The sequence below is a fragment of the Ursus arctos genome, chromosome X (genome assembly GCF_023065955.2).
Source record: "Ursus arctos isolate Adak ecotype North America chromosome X, UrsArc2.0, whole genome shotgun sequence".
In the NCBI taxonomy this organism is placed as follows: Eukaryota; Metazoa; Chordata; class Mammalia; order Carnivora; family Ursidae; genus Ursus; species Ursus arctos.
Window position 1 is genome coordinate 62,161,429 of NC_079873.1, and position 14,291 is coordinate 62,175,719.

Below are 14,291 nucleotides of genomic sequence, written 5' to 3' on the forward strand. Positions count from 1 at the left end.
TTCAGCTCTAATTTCCTCAAATAAAACTTTTGCCCCCTTTTTCCTGTTTTCTTCTTGTCGGACTCCTATGATATGAATGTTATTGTGTTTGATGGATTCACTGAGTTCCCTATGTCTACATTCATGATCCAATTATTTTTCTTTCCCTCTTCTTTTCAGCTTCATTATTTTCCATAATTTTATCTTCTATATCACTTTTTCATTCCTCTGCTTCTTCCATCCTTATGCTTATTACATCCAGTCAGTTTTATATCTCAGATATAGGAATTTTTATTTCTGCCTAAGTTTTAGGTCTTTTATCTCTGTGGTAAGGGACTCCCTGGTGTCTTCTACGCTTTTCTCAAGCCCAGCTAGTATCCTTATGATTGTCACTTTAAATTCTGGATCAGGTGTATTACTTATATCTGTTTTGATTTGATTCCTTGCCATGACCTATTTGTGTTCTTTCTTTTGGGATGAATTCCTCCATCTTGGCATTTTGTCTAGGTCTCTGTCTTCCTCTCTGTGCTGGGAAAACCTGTTATGTTTCCTCCTCCTGAGCGTAATGGCTTTGAAAAGAAGACGTCTTATACTGTCCCAGGGCTGGCACTTCAGGAAATATCTCTGGTGTATGGCGTGTACACTCTGCTGCTGTATTTTGGCTGCTCTTTCCCTCAGGTCAGTCATCTGAAGAATTTCTCCTTGAAATTCTTTGTGTTTGGACCTTGGCCAGAGTGTGGTGAGTTTTAAGTAGGTGTGCTCTGCTCTACTTGTTAAAAGACACCTGATTTTATTTCCACTAGAGCTGAAGCTTTGCAGAACTCTATGGTCAGTAGACATGCTGCATTCAAGGGGTTTGTGGTGGTCTTCTGATGGAGTGGTCCACTGCTCTGGTTCACAGGTGCACTTGCCTAGCAAAGTAGTACCTGCAACGTTCAGGGAATTAGGGCTTGATGCAAGTGGTTTTGGCCACTACTGTTGGCACTATGCTGTGTATTGAAGTTAGTTTATGCTGAGGGGCAGAGGAGAGAAATGGCATGAGCCCCTCCCTCATTCTGGAGAGGGGTGTTCACACTTGCCAACGTCTGGGAAGCTCTCCCAGATGAGTGTACAGTCTTCTTCCCTCATGTATCCCAGGCATCCCTCAGATCCATGCCTTCACCCTGTCTGTGTCTGGGCTGTCTGCCTGCACATGTGTTTTATCCCAGGTGGGCAGGCTGAGTTTTAAAACTCCAAGCTTTAGGGACTTAACATCACGGGGACCCACACTGGTCCACTGGGGGAGGGTGTCACCATGCTGGGAGTGATGCACATTTGTCCCAGAAGGGCAGTGACACCAAAGTGCAGGGGCCCGGAATTTGGAATAAAGCACAGTGAAGAGCCAGTGTCCAGGTTAACTGCCCTCAGTAGGTGTCTCTGCACCTATGCTAAGAGGCAGAGGAGGATAGTGTCTCCTGCTGGCTCTCTTGTCCCCAGAGAGGCAATGCCACCTCTCCCAGATGCACTGCAAGAAGGGGGAACTGTCTCTTTCAGTGTGTTCCAGGGGATTCTCAGATCATGTCATCTGCTATGGTCTATCTGCCCTCCTTCTCCACAGGAGCAGTGCTGTGCCCTTGGGGCTCCACATGAGCTGTGTGATGGACCTCTAAAACTCTAGTCCTTGAACCTTACTGGTTGTAAAAACTCACGAAATTCAGCCCCTGTTGTATTCCCAGTTAATGGCTTTAGGGAATTGTTTTCCTTGTGCAATCCACCCCCCTCTCTTTCTCTCTCTCTCCCCCTCTCTCTGTGACCAGGGCTCCTTCCCCTCTACAGCACCTGTGATCCATTTCTTCCCCAAATCACGTCTCTGCACCTCCTACCTTCCACAATGTGGCCTCTTCTCTCCCTCTAGTTTTGCAGTTTTCTTTGTCAGTCCTCAGATTGATTTCTTGGGTGTTCAGAATGATTTGATATTTATCCAGTTGTGTTCAAGGGATGAGGCAAGACTAGTGTCCTCCTGCTCCTCCACCATCTTAGCTCTTGCCCCTAAGTTTGTGTAGTTTCTTAAATATGAGTCAGGAAATGTACTGTTTTATTGAAATTCGGGCTAAAAAGAAAGAAGGGAAGGAAGGAAGGTAGGAAGTAAAGAAGGATGGATGAATGGACTAGGTATATGTGTGGAAAGCAAGCTTTAATTTGTTCATAAATGAGCAATGAGGAAGTAGCTCTCACTAACATCATCTTGGTCGTACATTCTCCTTCCTCAGAATCTCCTTTTTAAAAAAGATTTTATTTATTTATTTGAGGGAGAGAGAGAGACATGAGAAGGGGGGAGAAGGAGAAGTAGGCTCCCCACTAAACAGGGACCCCAACTCGGGACTTGATCCCAGAACCCCAGGATCATGACCTGAGCTGAAGGCAGATGCTTAACCGACTGAGCCACCCAGGCGCCCCTCAGAATCTCCTGATTGCCTATAGGAGCAAATATAAATTTCTTCCCACTAGTCTGTACTAAACTGCTTCTTAAAGTCTCTTCTATTACTGTAAATCTGTTAGCATAATATCAAACTTGCTTTTCTAAGGTGTATTTAATTATTTGAAAAATTCTACCAGTGATACCTGGCACTTTTTACAATATGAAATGATAGGACAAAAAGTAACTTAGCAGTGTCCTAGTGTTCGGGCTTTCATGAGGATTTGAGACCAGACATGATCACAGGGTGAGCCATATGAGAAGGGACAATAGCTACGTTCTCACACAATGTTAGGTGAAGCCAGGTCACTGTAATCAAGTCAATAAAAAAGGAAGTACGTGTCATGATACCGAAAACAGTTTTTATTTTTTATTTTTTTTATTTTTTATTTTTTTTTAAAGATTTTATTTATTTATTTGACAGAGATAGAGACAGCCAGCGAGAGAGGGAACACAAGCAGGGGGAGTGGGAGAGGAAGAAGCAGGCCCATAGCAGAAGAGCCTGATGTGGGGCTCGATCCCAGATCACCGGGATCACGCCCTGAGCTGAAGGCAGACGCTTAACCGCTGTGCCACCCAGGCGCCCCTAAACAGAGGTACTCCATTGACTGAAGCTTCCAGAATTGGCATTAAAATCTCTGTTTGTGATTGAATGACTTAGTTTTATAGAATGTTAGAGGTGGAATAGCATTTAGAAGGCATCTAATCCAACCCCAGTCCCTGTATGACCCAGAAAGATAAAATGATTGCCAAAAGTAACACACAGAATCAGTGGCAAAGTCAGGATGCCTGACTCACAGTCCATTGCTATTTTCAATACACAGCACTGTTGAGTTTCAGATAATACAAGATCTATCACTAAACACTGATATAAGACAAACTCATATACTGGTACAAATCAAGACAGTTGAACAAACTGCTGTTGTGCAGAAAACTGCACAAAAGCCAAGGATTGATCCATCTTGGTCCTCTCTTTGGTTATAATATAGGACTACTTTTTAGTGAGTATTAGAAGTTACAACTCTCTTTCTGATTTTCTTGTTTCTCTTCTGTTCAGTCTGTCCTTATCACTTATGCCAGATTATGCATCTTAAAACACAGTTCTAGTCATATCACTTCCCTTTCAAAGGTCTCCAGTGACTTATTAAGTTAAGCTTGATGCACCATTTAAGACCACAATAATAGTCTATCTTAACCTTATAGCATCACTCTCCATTGTTTATTATATGTATATCATATAAATGTGAACTTATGACCAGCTTCATCCCTTATTTGGTCTCTTTTCCGTTGCTTAGGCTATTTTGTCTTCTGATATGCTCTTTTTCCTCATTGCTATCAGATGTAATTCTAACCATTTTTAAGACCATCTCTTACATCATCTCTCCCTTAAAAAAATTTCCTGATCCTCTGTACTACTGTGATATGTTAGTCATATTTAAAGGGTTGTATTCACTGCTTACTATATGCCAATTCTGTGCTAGACCTTTAGAAAATAAGATACAGGGGCACCTGGGTGGTGCAGTTGTTAAGCGTCTGCCTTCGGCTCAGGGCGTGATCCTGGCATTCTGGGATCGAGCCCCGCATCAGGCTTCCCTGCTGGGAGCCTGCTTCTTTCTCTCCCACTCCCCCTGCTTGTGTTCCTCTCTCGCTGGCTGTCTCTCTCTGTCAAACAAATAAATAAAATCTTAAAAAAAAAAAAAAATACAAGTCCTGCCCATTAAAGGTTTACACTCCACTAGAGGGAGACACAGATGTGTTAACAAATTAATTCACCGCACCATCACAGCTGCAGTAATAGAAGTATATAAAGGACACAGAATGGGAATATAAATGGTGCATGTATGTTAGTAAAGGCTTCATAAAATATAGAAGAGTATGGCACGTAGGGAGAGCATTTTAGGCAGGGGAAGAAAGTAGAATTAGCAAAGGCTTGGAGATAAGAAATAGCCTGACATGTGTAGGGAAAAATAAGTGTGATAGGGATGAAATATAAGATAAAGGTGTGTGCAGGTGTGCATGTTTGGGTGTATGTATCTGTACGTTATTGGACTATGGGGTTTAAAAGTGAGAAAACAGGTTGGAAAGAAATGCAGAAACTAGATCATTAAATATATTGCATACTATTCTAGAGAATTCAAATTTATCTTCTAGGGAATAGGGAGCTATTAGAGGGTGCAGAGTGAGAAAAAATACTGACCTGTAAAGGAAAGGGGAAGTGGAGCAAAAAAGACAAAGGTTGGTCATCCTGAGAGGTTTAATTTTCTTGGTAAAATAAAAAAAAATAATATCGTCTGGTGAGAAAAAGAGGGCTTCACTTGGGTTCAGGTCTTCTGAAAGTTGGAGAAGGTTTGAATGGTAGCTCTGGGAAATGGGAGAGAACTATGACTGTGAAGAGACTGAAGGCCCAGGAGAAATTAGAGACTGTGGGTTTTTAATGACCCCAGTCTGCACAATTCTGTGATTTATCCCAGCCTGGGTTTAAGAGAGAAAAAAATATATAAATGCTTATATTGATATAAGATTGGAGTAATAGAGCAAATTTATGGAAGGACAATAGGGTAAGGAAGTTGAATGATGCTACTAAAAGAGTGGTTAACAGTGAAACTATGAAGAAGAAGATTTACTGAAATTTAAGAAGTGGTGTAGTGGCAATAAGGAAGATGAAGTTACAAAGATGATAGAAGGATTTGGGGGTAGAGAGAGAGACCACAAGCCAAATGCAGAGTTATTCAGTGAGCTAGGGAAAAATAACCAGGAGGTCAATAGATGGTGATATTAATAAGGAAGATTAAAGGGTGGCATAGGTGAATGGCTTTTGTGTTATGGTAGAAGAGTAATGGTTTAACGTGGTACCAGGAAGCCAGGAGACATCCAACAGTCTCTCTAGGTCTCGCGGTAGATAGGATGTAGAAAAATAAGTAGCTTTCTTTTGATGGGGAGGATCGAGTTTCACATAAGGCAATGAGATGGTGGGAGAATTATTTGAAGAGATTTAGGATAGAGGGGAACTTACAATGAAAAAAGAGGTTCTAGAGGACACAGTGAGGAAAGGGTTAGTAGAAAGGTTAGAAGTGGAAAGAAGAATTAGGGGGGAGGAAGTACAATACATCTTCCATGTAAACAACCAACTTAGTAAACTGACTTCAAATTTCTTGACTTCCGTATCTAGAGCATCCATTCACATTCCACCTTGCCTACTCATTCCATGGCCACACTTGGAGCCTCATTTATTATCACACAACTGAAATCTTAAACTCCAGTGTACCACACTCTGAACACAGACTCCGAGACTTTCAGTTCTCTAACACCCTTATTGCCACTACACCACTTTTAAATTTCAGTAAATCTTCCAGTCCCTTGGTCACTCCCTTTTCTCCCAATATGTTAAAACTTCTTCATAGTCTCTTAACTGCCTGTAAGATTGCTCTTCTTGGATCTTATGCTTTTCCCTGAATTTTAACATGCTTAAAGACAAGTATATCATGTTCCCTCCCAAATCAACTGTTTCAACTGACTTCTCTGTTTCTTTTTTTTTTTCATTGACATTAAACGTCTTCCAGTTACTTTGGCAAATATGATCAAGGTAGTCATATTTGATCTTGCCTGACCTCATTCCTCATGTGTGAACCCAAAGTTCTGTTGATTCTTATTTTGCAGTATCTCCTGGCCTTCTCCCACCAACAGGTCAGGGTCCTTATCTCGTCATGCCTTGTCTACCTGAAGATACTCAAACTATGTATCTTCTTTCACCCTTACATAGTCGAAGAGGTAAGCTTGGTAAATTTCTACTTATACTTCAAGATTCAGGTTGAAGTTGTTATTCTTTACAAATGTTCCCTAGTTTGTGGTTCTATTATCTCATTTATTACAGTGCTGTAATCACTCTTTTTGATTACTTGTCTGTCATATCCATTAACACAGTGGCTTTATTAATGACAGCGAGTCTGCTTCACTCAGTTTTGCTCTCTTCCCCTCATAATTGAGCAACTTTGGAAGAATAACTGTGTGGTATTGGGTGCCTTTGAGTAATACAGTGCCTTAATTCCCCAAAGTGTGTGTCTGGGGAGGTGAAGGGAGAAGTAAGTTTTTGGTGTGGAAACACAGGCTCTGTTATGCAGGAATCTAGATAATGACATAAAGTAGAAGTGAAATATGGACTTCACTAGCAGTGTGAAGTCTTTTAAAAAGAAACCTGAAAAATCAAAAAGAGTATAGGGGACCATGACCTGTGGATGAACACTACAAATCACTGGAGAAGAAAGTGAAGGGGATGGGGCAGATGAATCCACACATTTAGGAAGGGGCAGAAGGCAAAGAGCTTAAAACAAAAAAAACCAAAACCTTATATCAAAAACTAATGATGTACTATATGTTAGATAATTGAATTTAAATTTTAAAAAAGCAAACATAGTTTGTTAGGGCTAAAGGAGAGTTCAAAAATGGTCTAGGTCAGAGACTGATGAGAACCCAAAGATTCAAGGATGTGTCTGACTATAAGGTTTGGGTGAAACTGATGATGAGTGTTTTTTGAATTCAGCCAACAGGAGAGACTGAAAGATTAAATCAGTATTTGGATGTAGTTTTATGATTGTATTAAGCTTGATGCCTCCCCCAAGACTTCCTTTACCTTTCTAGTAAATGCTAGCATGCACCGGATGGTCTGCATGCGTTGGAGGACTGCCAACAAGGATGGGGTGATGAGGGCGGGGCCAAAGCCAAAGAGGAAGTGGGGGAGGTTGGGACTTGGGGCTCAGTCTTCTGAGGCAGATACTTCTGCTGAGCAGTGGCAAGATGCAGGAAGCTTAATTTTCATGAAAGTACAGCTCAGCGGGGCCCTACTTTTTTTTGGCCAATTCCCCAGTGCCCTTTTTGCTATTCTCCATGTATCCTAGTATTGTCAAATGGAAAAAGTTAGTTGTGCTGTTTATCCTATAAAGGTAAGCTCAAGGAGGTGAGAGACAATTTTTCCCCAGCTTTATTGAGGTATAATTGAGAAATAAAATCATAAGATATTTAAAATGTACAACGTGGTGACTATATGTAAATATGTATATACACACACACACATATGTACGTATATGTATACACACACACACATACACACACACATACACATTGTGAAGAGATTCTCCCCATCAAGTTAGTAAACTGGGACAATGTGTTGTTAATCTTCTGGTACAGCAAGTGTTTGTTGAATGGATGCATAATAAATAGGAGAATCAGCAAATATATGTGTTTTATAAACTGTAAAGCACTATACAAATGTAAATTTTCATGACTCTCTTTCCTACTCGTACTAGGCTCAGCTCAGGTTCCACTTCCTGACACCTACTTTGACCACTCCATTCTACACTCATATCTCTCTTCTTTCGATTTGTGTTATGGTTATTGCCTGTACCAGTCAGTATTCTACTGTAGCTTGTAATGTGTAGGGATCTTGTCTCCCTAGGTACATTGTAAACTTCTATAGGGTGAGAGAAAAAAAGTCCAGCTTTTTTTTTCTTAAGTTCTGTGATCCCAAAACCTAGCCTACCATAATGTTTTGCACATAGAAAATGTGCAATAAATGTTTATTGAGTGATTGGTCATTAATTGGAGCAAAGCTACATATCCTTTATGGGGTTTTAATCTATAAACAACCAGGCTTGTACTAATGATTCCAGAGGCTTTCTTCCATGGCGATAAACAGTTTTGGGGAGGGTAGTAGAAAGACTTGCCTGTCACCACAATAGCCTTACTGTCACAGTAAGTAGCTTTTTAACTTGGCATTTCCATGAAAATGCTTAGCAACATTCTCACTGGTAATAGAAACTACAGGGGAGTCAATACTGCATTGTTGACACCTCTAAGATGTTTTTTCTTAGATAGCTAATTTATCCTTAAGGGGAGAATATTGTACCAATCAAATTGGGCCACTGTTGCCAGACTGCTGGATTCCAAACCAAGGACAGTGTTAAGCCCAGAAAGAACCTGGACTGTGGCATTCAGAGCTAATGACATAGTATGTCCCTTTACATAATACTGTAACACAAATGTTTATCCTGTATAATCAGAATAAAGTGATGCATAAGAATAGACCTGAAGGAAAATGCAAGTTACAAAATAGCAATAGAGGTATTGAGGAATGCATGGGGTTGGAGGGACTGCACAATGGGAAGATAGTTCTACCCCTAGTCTGGGTGGTAGAAATATGTTACAGACAGCTTACATGCTTTTGAACTTTTTGTAAAGCACTAACTAGAGGGCCTACTTTCTTACAGGCATACCTGTTGAGTCTCTGCTTAATTACCAGCAACTTGGAATCCCCCTAAGTTCTGAGGCCATTGCTCACGGCTGACTCTGAGGCCTGCTTCTAACTTCTTGGAATTTAGATGCCTGGATTTTAGAAGCAGGATCTTTGTTCTCTAGGAGGCTGCTTTTTATTGAAAGACTTTGTCTTAAATCAAAATCCAAATTCAGATTAAACATAATAGGTAACCAATTTGAAATGAAAAGAAGCTTTTTACATTTTCTGAGGCCTGAACTTCCTAGGAACTTTGCAATGAATACATAGAGGTATCAAAGATGTCCGAGTGTTGTTACTGTTAGCTTAATTCCACTTATGTTAAATCCATGACAACACAAGGACAACTGTATGTAAAAACAAAGACTGTTAATCTGAAATAGATGAGAAATCTCAGTAAGTTAGATATCTCAAAATGTGAGTCCAAACTGGATTTTTCTTTCCTTTTTAAAAGAGGGATTGATAGAAAATAGAAGAAAGCCTGACTGTTCCAGGGGATTCTAAGTCTAGTTCTCAGCTCCTTTTCCTTTTCCATTAGCTACATTTAAGTAGACACTCAAATGTCTGGGATGTATTGATTCTACAAACACTGCAAATGTGGTAATGACATTCTATTCATCAAAAGGAAAATCAACTCTGTTTAAGTGCTCAAGGGTCTATGTTCACTTTTCTGTTTTGTCTCTTTCCCCCTATTTCTTCCAGGGCCCCTCTCTAACTAACATTTAAAGATTTTTCTTTATATTTTCTCTCCTAAATACTGAAGAAAAACTGGTGGGACATAAAGAAAAGAGGAATTACGATGGGAGGGAGTGGAATGGGACAGAATGAGGAAGCAGGATAGATGAGTTTTGTAGTGCACAACTTGTTTAAACAGTGGTCTTTTCTACCAACCTACGAAGAGTTACCAGTAGAAAGCAAAAGTAATTCTAATTAGCACCGAATTTGTAACATGAATTAATGGACCAAAGACGTCTGGATTTATCAAATCAGGGTAAATGGCTTGCTCTGTTGCCTTTTCTGTAAGGATGAGGATACACCACCACCTGCTATGAGTACATTAGACTTCTTAGCAGTTGTATTTCCTCAATGCAAATCAGCAAATTGGCCTTCACATTGAAGTTTGCACAGGTATGGTAGAAGTAGTGGTAACCAGAGAGTTGGCTCCTACTGACATCCTACAAGTAGGATGAGATTGCCGATGCTCACTTAGCATGAGGTCACTGTTTAGAAGTGTAGTATTGGAAGCAGAAAGTAACCGGCCCTACTCCCTCCACATGGAATCAATTTTGTTATGTGTCTTATTCTCCTGGGATGGAATTTAAACAAAATACTTTTAGATGGTGGTTTGTATTTTCAAGTTGCTTTCATATTTATCATTTTAGCAGATCTGAAAAATATCTCTATAAGCTCGTTATTACATTGGATACATGAGGAAACCAAGAAATACTCTATTCAATAACTTGCTAGAGAACACACAGCTGATTAAAAGGCAAATCCAGGATGAACTCCCAGTTATGCTGGCCCAGTTTCCTTCCCATTGAAATCCACACAGCAAGGTAGTTTAAAGATGCCACTATTATGTTGCAGAGTTTATGACAGAGTCCAATTTGAAAGATAACTTGAAGCAAACTATCTCCATGCTTATTTATATTAGAATGACTTAATATTTATTGGGTGCTCATGGTATGTATGAGGAACTATGCTGGTTATTGTTGGGAAGAGGAAGTTTAAAAGAATAAATAACCTGATACCTTCTCTGAAGACTCTTGGTATATTTGGAGGAGAAGAATTTTATTTCGATGGCTCTTATTTATCAGGACTCTCTTCTTTCACTTGACCAAAACTATATGAACTGCACAAGTTTCAGTCTTCGGTCATCTCAGATTTGCTTTCTCTAAGATGAGCCAATCTTATGGCCTTGGCTGTCGCACTCCCCAGATTTAACTTTGGCCTCTACCACTTACTCATCACTCATATTCAGGGCCATTGTCTACAACATCATAAGACATCATTTCTTGGAAATTTTGCCATCTCCTTAAACTCAATAGGTCAAAAACAGAGCTCATCATGTCCTACACTCCCCACTTCCATCTCCAAGTTACCTAATTCTATGAATAGTAGTAGCACCCCTGCCCAGATCCCACAGGTTCAAAATTTCAGGGATAGCTCTGAATTTTCTATGCTGTCTATATCTAATCACTCACCAACTTCCATCTATTATTCCTCTTAAATGTCTCCTTGAGTTTTTCTCCATTCCATTTCCACTGCCACCAACCTAGCCTATAGCTGCATTAATTTCTACTCTTTAAGTGAGCTTTTCCAGCTCCAGTTTTATCAAATGTAGTCAGGCCTATGAAACTCTGCCAGATTCATCTACTAAAAACACTTTTCCATCATATTCTCATTTATTCAAAGTTTGTTGATATGATCTCCTGTTAAAAAGTGCCTGGAATTCAATGTCTGATAATCTGGTCTTACATTTCTATCCAAATTTATTTTCTGTTACTCCTCAACTCAATCCCCTCACCCTATCCAGATTAGGCTCTTTGGTGTAGCTTGTAGGTGTCAAAATCACCCCAGGTGCCAAATTCATTCTTGATACAATATATTTCTGATATTTCTGTGACTAGAATTGAATTCAAACAACATATATTGACCACTTACTTTGTGCACAGAAAGTCTGCTTAGCATGGTCCCATATCCTAGATATTCTTTTAGGGCTATCTCATTTTACCTCCTCTATGAAGCCTTCTCCATTCAGCCCAGCCCACTGCTCTCTTACTTCCATAAACTCCTTTATCATTAAAAGCATAACGTTGTAGGATGCCTGTGTGTCTGTCAGTTAAGCGTCTGCCTTAGGCTCGGTCATGATCCCGGGGTCCTGGGATGGAGCCCCGCATCAGGCTCCTTGCTCAGTGGGGAGCCTATTTCTCCCTCTGCATGCCACTCCCCCTGCTTGTGCTCTCTCTCTCTCTCTGACAAATAAATAAATAAAATCTTTAAAATAAAACAAACAAACAAAAAACCCCCAAACCCCACCTAACATTGGTTTATTGGCTCATATTTTTATGTTCTATAGGTCTTGTATACCCACCAAAATTGTAAATTCCCCAAGGGCAGGAACTATATCTTACCTTTGTGCCACACAACATATTGAGCTTAACTGACACTTGTTTAACTGGATGACAACAGATTTGAGATATTTTAACAAGAACATAAGAAATAACAAAATGGATCAAAGTAGAGGTCCATGCAGAGCTATGTTATTTAAGAGATTATGATAGTTAGCTTTCACGGCATCAAATCCTCAAGATTAGATATGTTTTTTAAGGATCAGTGCCATCCCTTTAATCCCTTATTATCAGTGATCCTGCAAAGGCAACTTTATTATTTTCTGCACCATAGAAGAATCTTGATTTTACCCCAGATAAGTACTTCCTAAGCACATCAAAAGTTTGATTAATGATAAGAGAGAAAAAGTAGTAAAAAATGAAATTGATGACTCTGGGCTAGGAAGACACCAAAATTCTGAATTTGGACTGGACTCAATCTGAAAACTTTCTTTAACCTCTTCTGTTTGGGTTCACTGACTCCCAGGGTGATTTATGTAATTTGCAGGGACTGATTAGCTAGTGCAGTCATTTAAATATTATGGGGACCTGGGGAGCAGTTTTTATTAAGGGGTATTAAAGATATAAATGTGGTACCTGAGGTCATTTATATGCTATGTAAACAGAGATCACTTTTAGTTCTAACTGGGCAATTAATAGTAAAACAACAATAGAAAATATTTTTGAATGATTGCAATAGATACCGTAAACTTAAAATTGTCTAGAAGCATATTTCACTAATATATTTGAAACACACTGCAGTCCTAAGTCCTGCTTTACTTACATTTTGTTTTAGAATAATCAGCTGATAAATTTATGATGTCATGGCCTCTTTCTAGCCTTCAAAACAATCAGAGCCCTGAAAGGCAGAATCATTAAATTTAAGGGTTTTTTTTTTCTTTTATTTGTTTATCCTTGAAAACAGCTTCTTTGCTGCTAAATAGAATTATGCTCCTGGCCAAAGATTTTGATTGAAATGTATGAAGTGGGTTGGCTCTGTGTAAACCTGGTCTATGTCAGATATGTCTAAGTTACTAAATAGATCACGCAACTTCCTTATATTCATTTATAGTTGTTAGACCTTTCTATTTGCAGTGGCTAGTTGGAACTTGTAAATTTCTAGTTGTATGGTGTTCGTTAGAAAATTTGTTAATGCCTCTGAGTCTGTTTCCTTGTTTGCAAAACAGGGACAGTAACACTCAGCCTGTCTAAAGTGCAGGATGTTGAGAGGTTCAAGTGGGATAATGAATATGAAACTACTTTGTAAATATACCAGGTCATTCTTCAGTATTGGTTTGACTTTTGTCAGTCACTATTTTCTTTCCATAATGAAAGAAACTGCCACTACAGATTAGAGAAACCCTGCTGAGCCCTTAAAATAGGATTCTAAACTGTGTCTTCTATTTCTAACTTAATTACAAAGGTGCTGGAGGATTGGGTAGTAACCCCTCTCTATTTTGCCACATTGAGCTGTTAGCAGAAGCACTGAGCAATACTTGTTGACAGACTGATTAGTTATCAGATATCTGGCCAATAAATAAAGCAGAAAGAATTTATAGTAGCAGCTTAATTTAAAGCAGGCAAGGCGGATTAGTTATCCCCAAACTCCTGGGAATTTGCAAAAATCTGCCAACAGCAGAATTTTACTACAGGCTGTTTTAGTCATAGCATTGAAATATCAAATCTTACCTTCTACCTTCAAGATTGACAGTTTGGGGTCATTTTGCATTTATCCTCAGAAGCAAGCTCCAAGTCTTCATTAAACCCAATCGACTCGTCCCTTGGAGAGCTAACCTTCTTGGTGAGCTGCACAGTGAATCTGAATACCCTGAAGGGTCCTGAAAGCACACTCCATTGACGGGGCGTCTGTTCTTTAGACAAGCTTCTTTGAAAAGATGGGTTGCTGCGATTTTCAAGAAGAAAGAGGGCAGGGCACATATGTTAGCCAATGTATACAGACTCTTCTTCCTCTTTCAGATTAGTCCTCAAACTGTAAAGCACGCCTAAATTTGGCTTCTCTGGTGCAAAAGTCGGGGAGGGGAAGGCAGAGGGAAGGAAGAAGGCTAGAAACTGGAGACTTGCAAGTTGTTATGTATATAAATAAGCTTTTATGCCTCGCTCCAGCAACAGAATCCTCAGGAAATCTTGTAGCTGCTCTGAGATGGGAAGCAGGAAGGAGTATACTCTGTCCAGCTTAGTTCTCTCTAATTTTTATGACTTGGGGGTGGTGGTTAGAGTATTTTTAGGCAGAGAAAGATAATCTTGCCAGCATATGCTAATCTAACTGCCATTATGTGGAATCTGGTTTTAGGCAAGATAAATTTCATCTCTCTCTCCCTGCTTCCCTCTCCCCCTTTCTCTCTTTCTTTCTGCCTCTCTTTCCTTTATTATATTTGTGCCTCTATCCACACTCTAAAGAGCCTTTTTATTTTTGGTGCCTTATGTTTTGGAAAATGATTGTCTT

The 14,291-nt window shown here is 39.6% G+C and overlaps 1 protein-coding gene across 1 annotated transcript in view; it reads right to left on the reverse strand.

The window, feature by feature from the left end:
• CYSLTR1 (cysteinyl leukotriene receptor 1) overlaps positions 1–14,009 on the reverse strand; it is a 38,867-nt gene extending 24,858 nt beyond the window's left edge. Inside the window, exon 1 of the mRNA XM_026480127.4 lies at positions 13,517–14,009. The gene's annotated coding sequence lies outside the window, so the exon portion shown is untranslated. The remainder of the gene's footprint in view (positions 1–13,516) is intronic.
• Between the last annotated feature and the right edge of the window lie 282 nt (positions 14,010–14,291).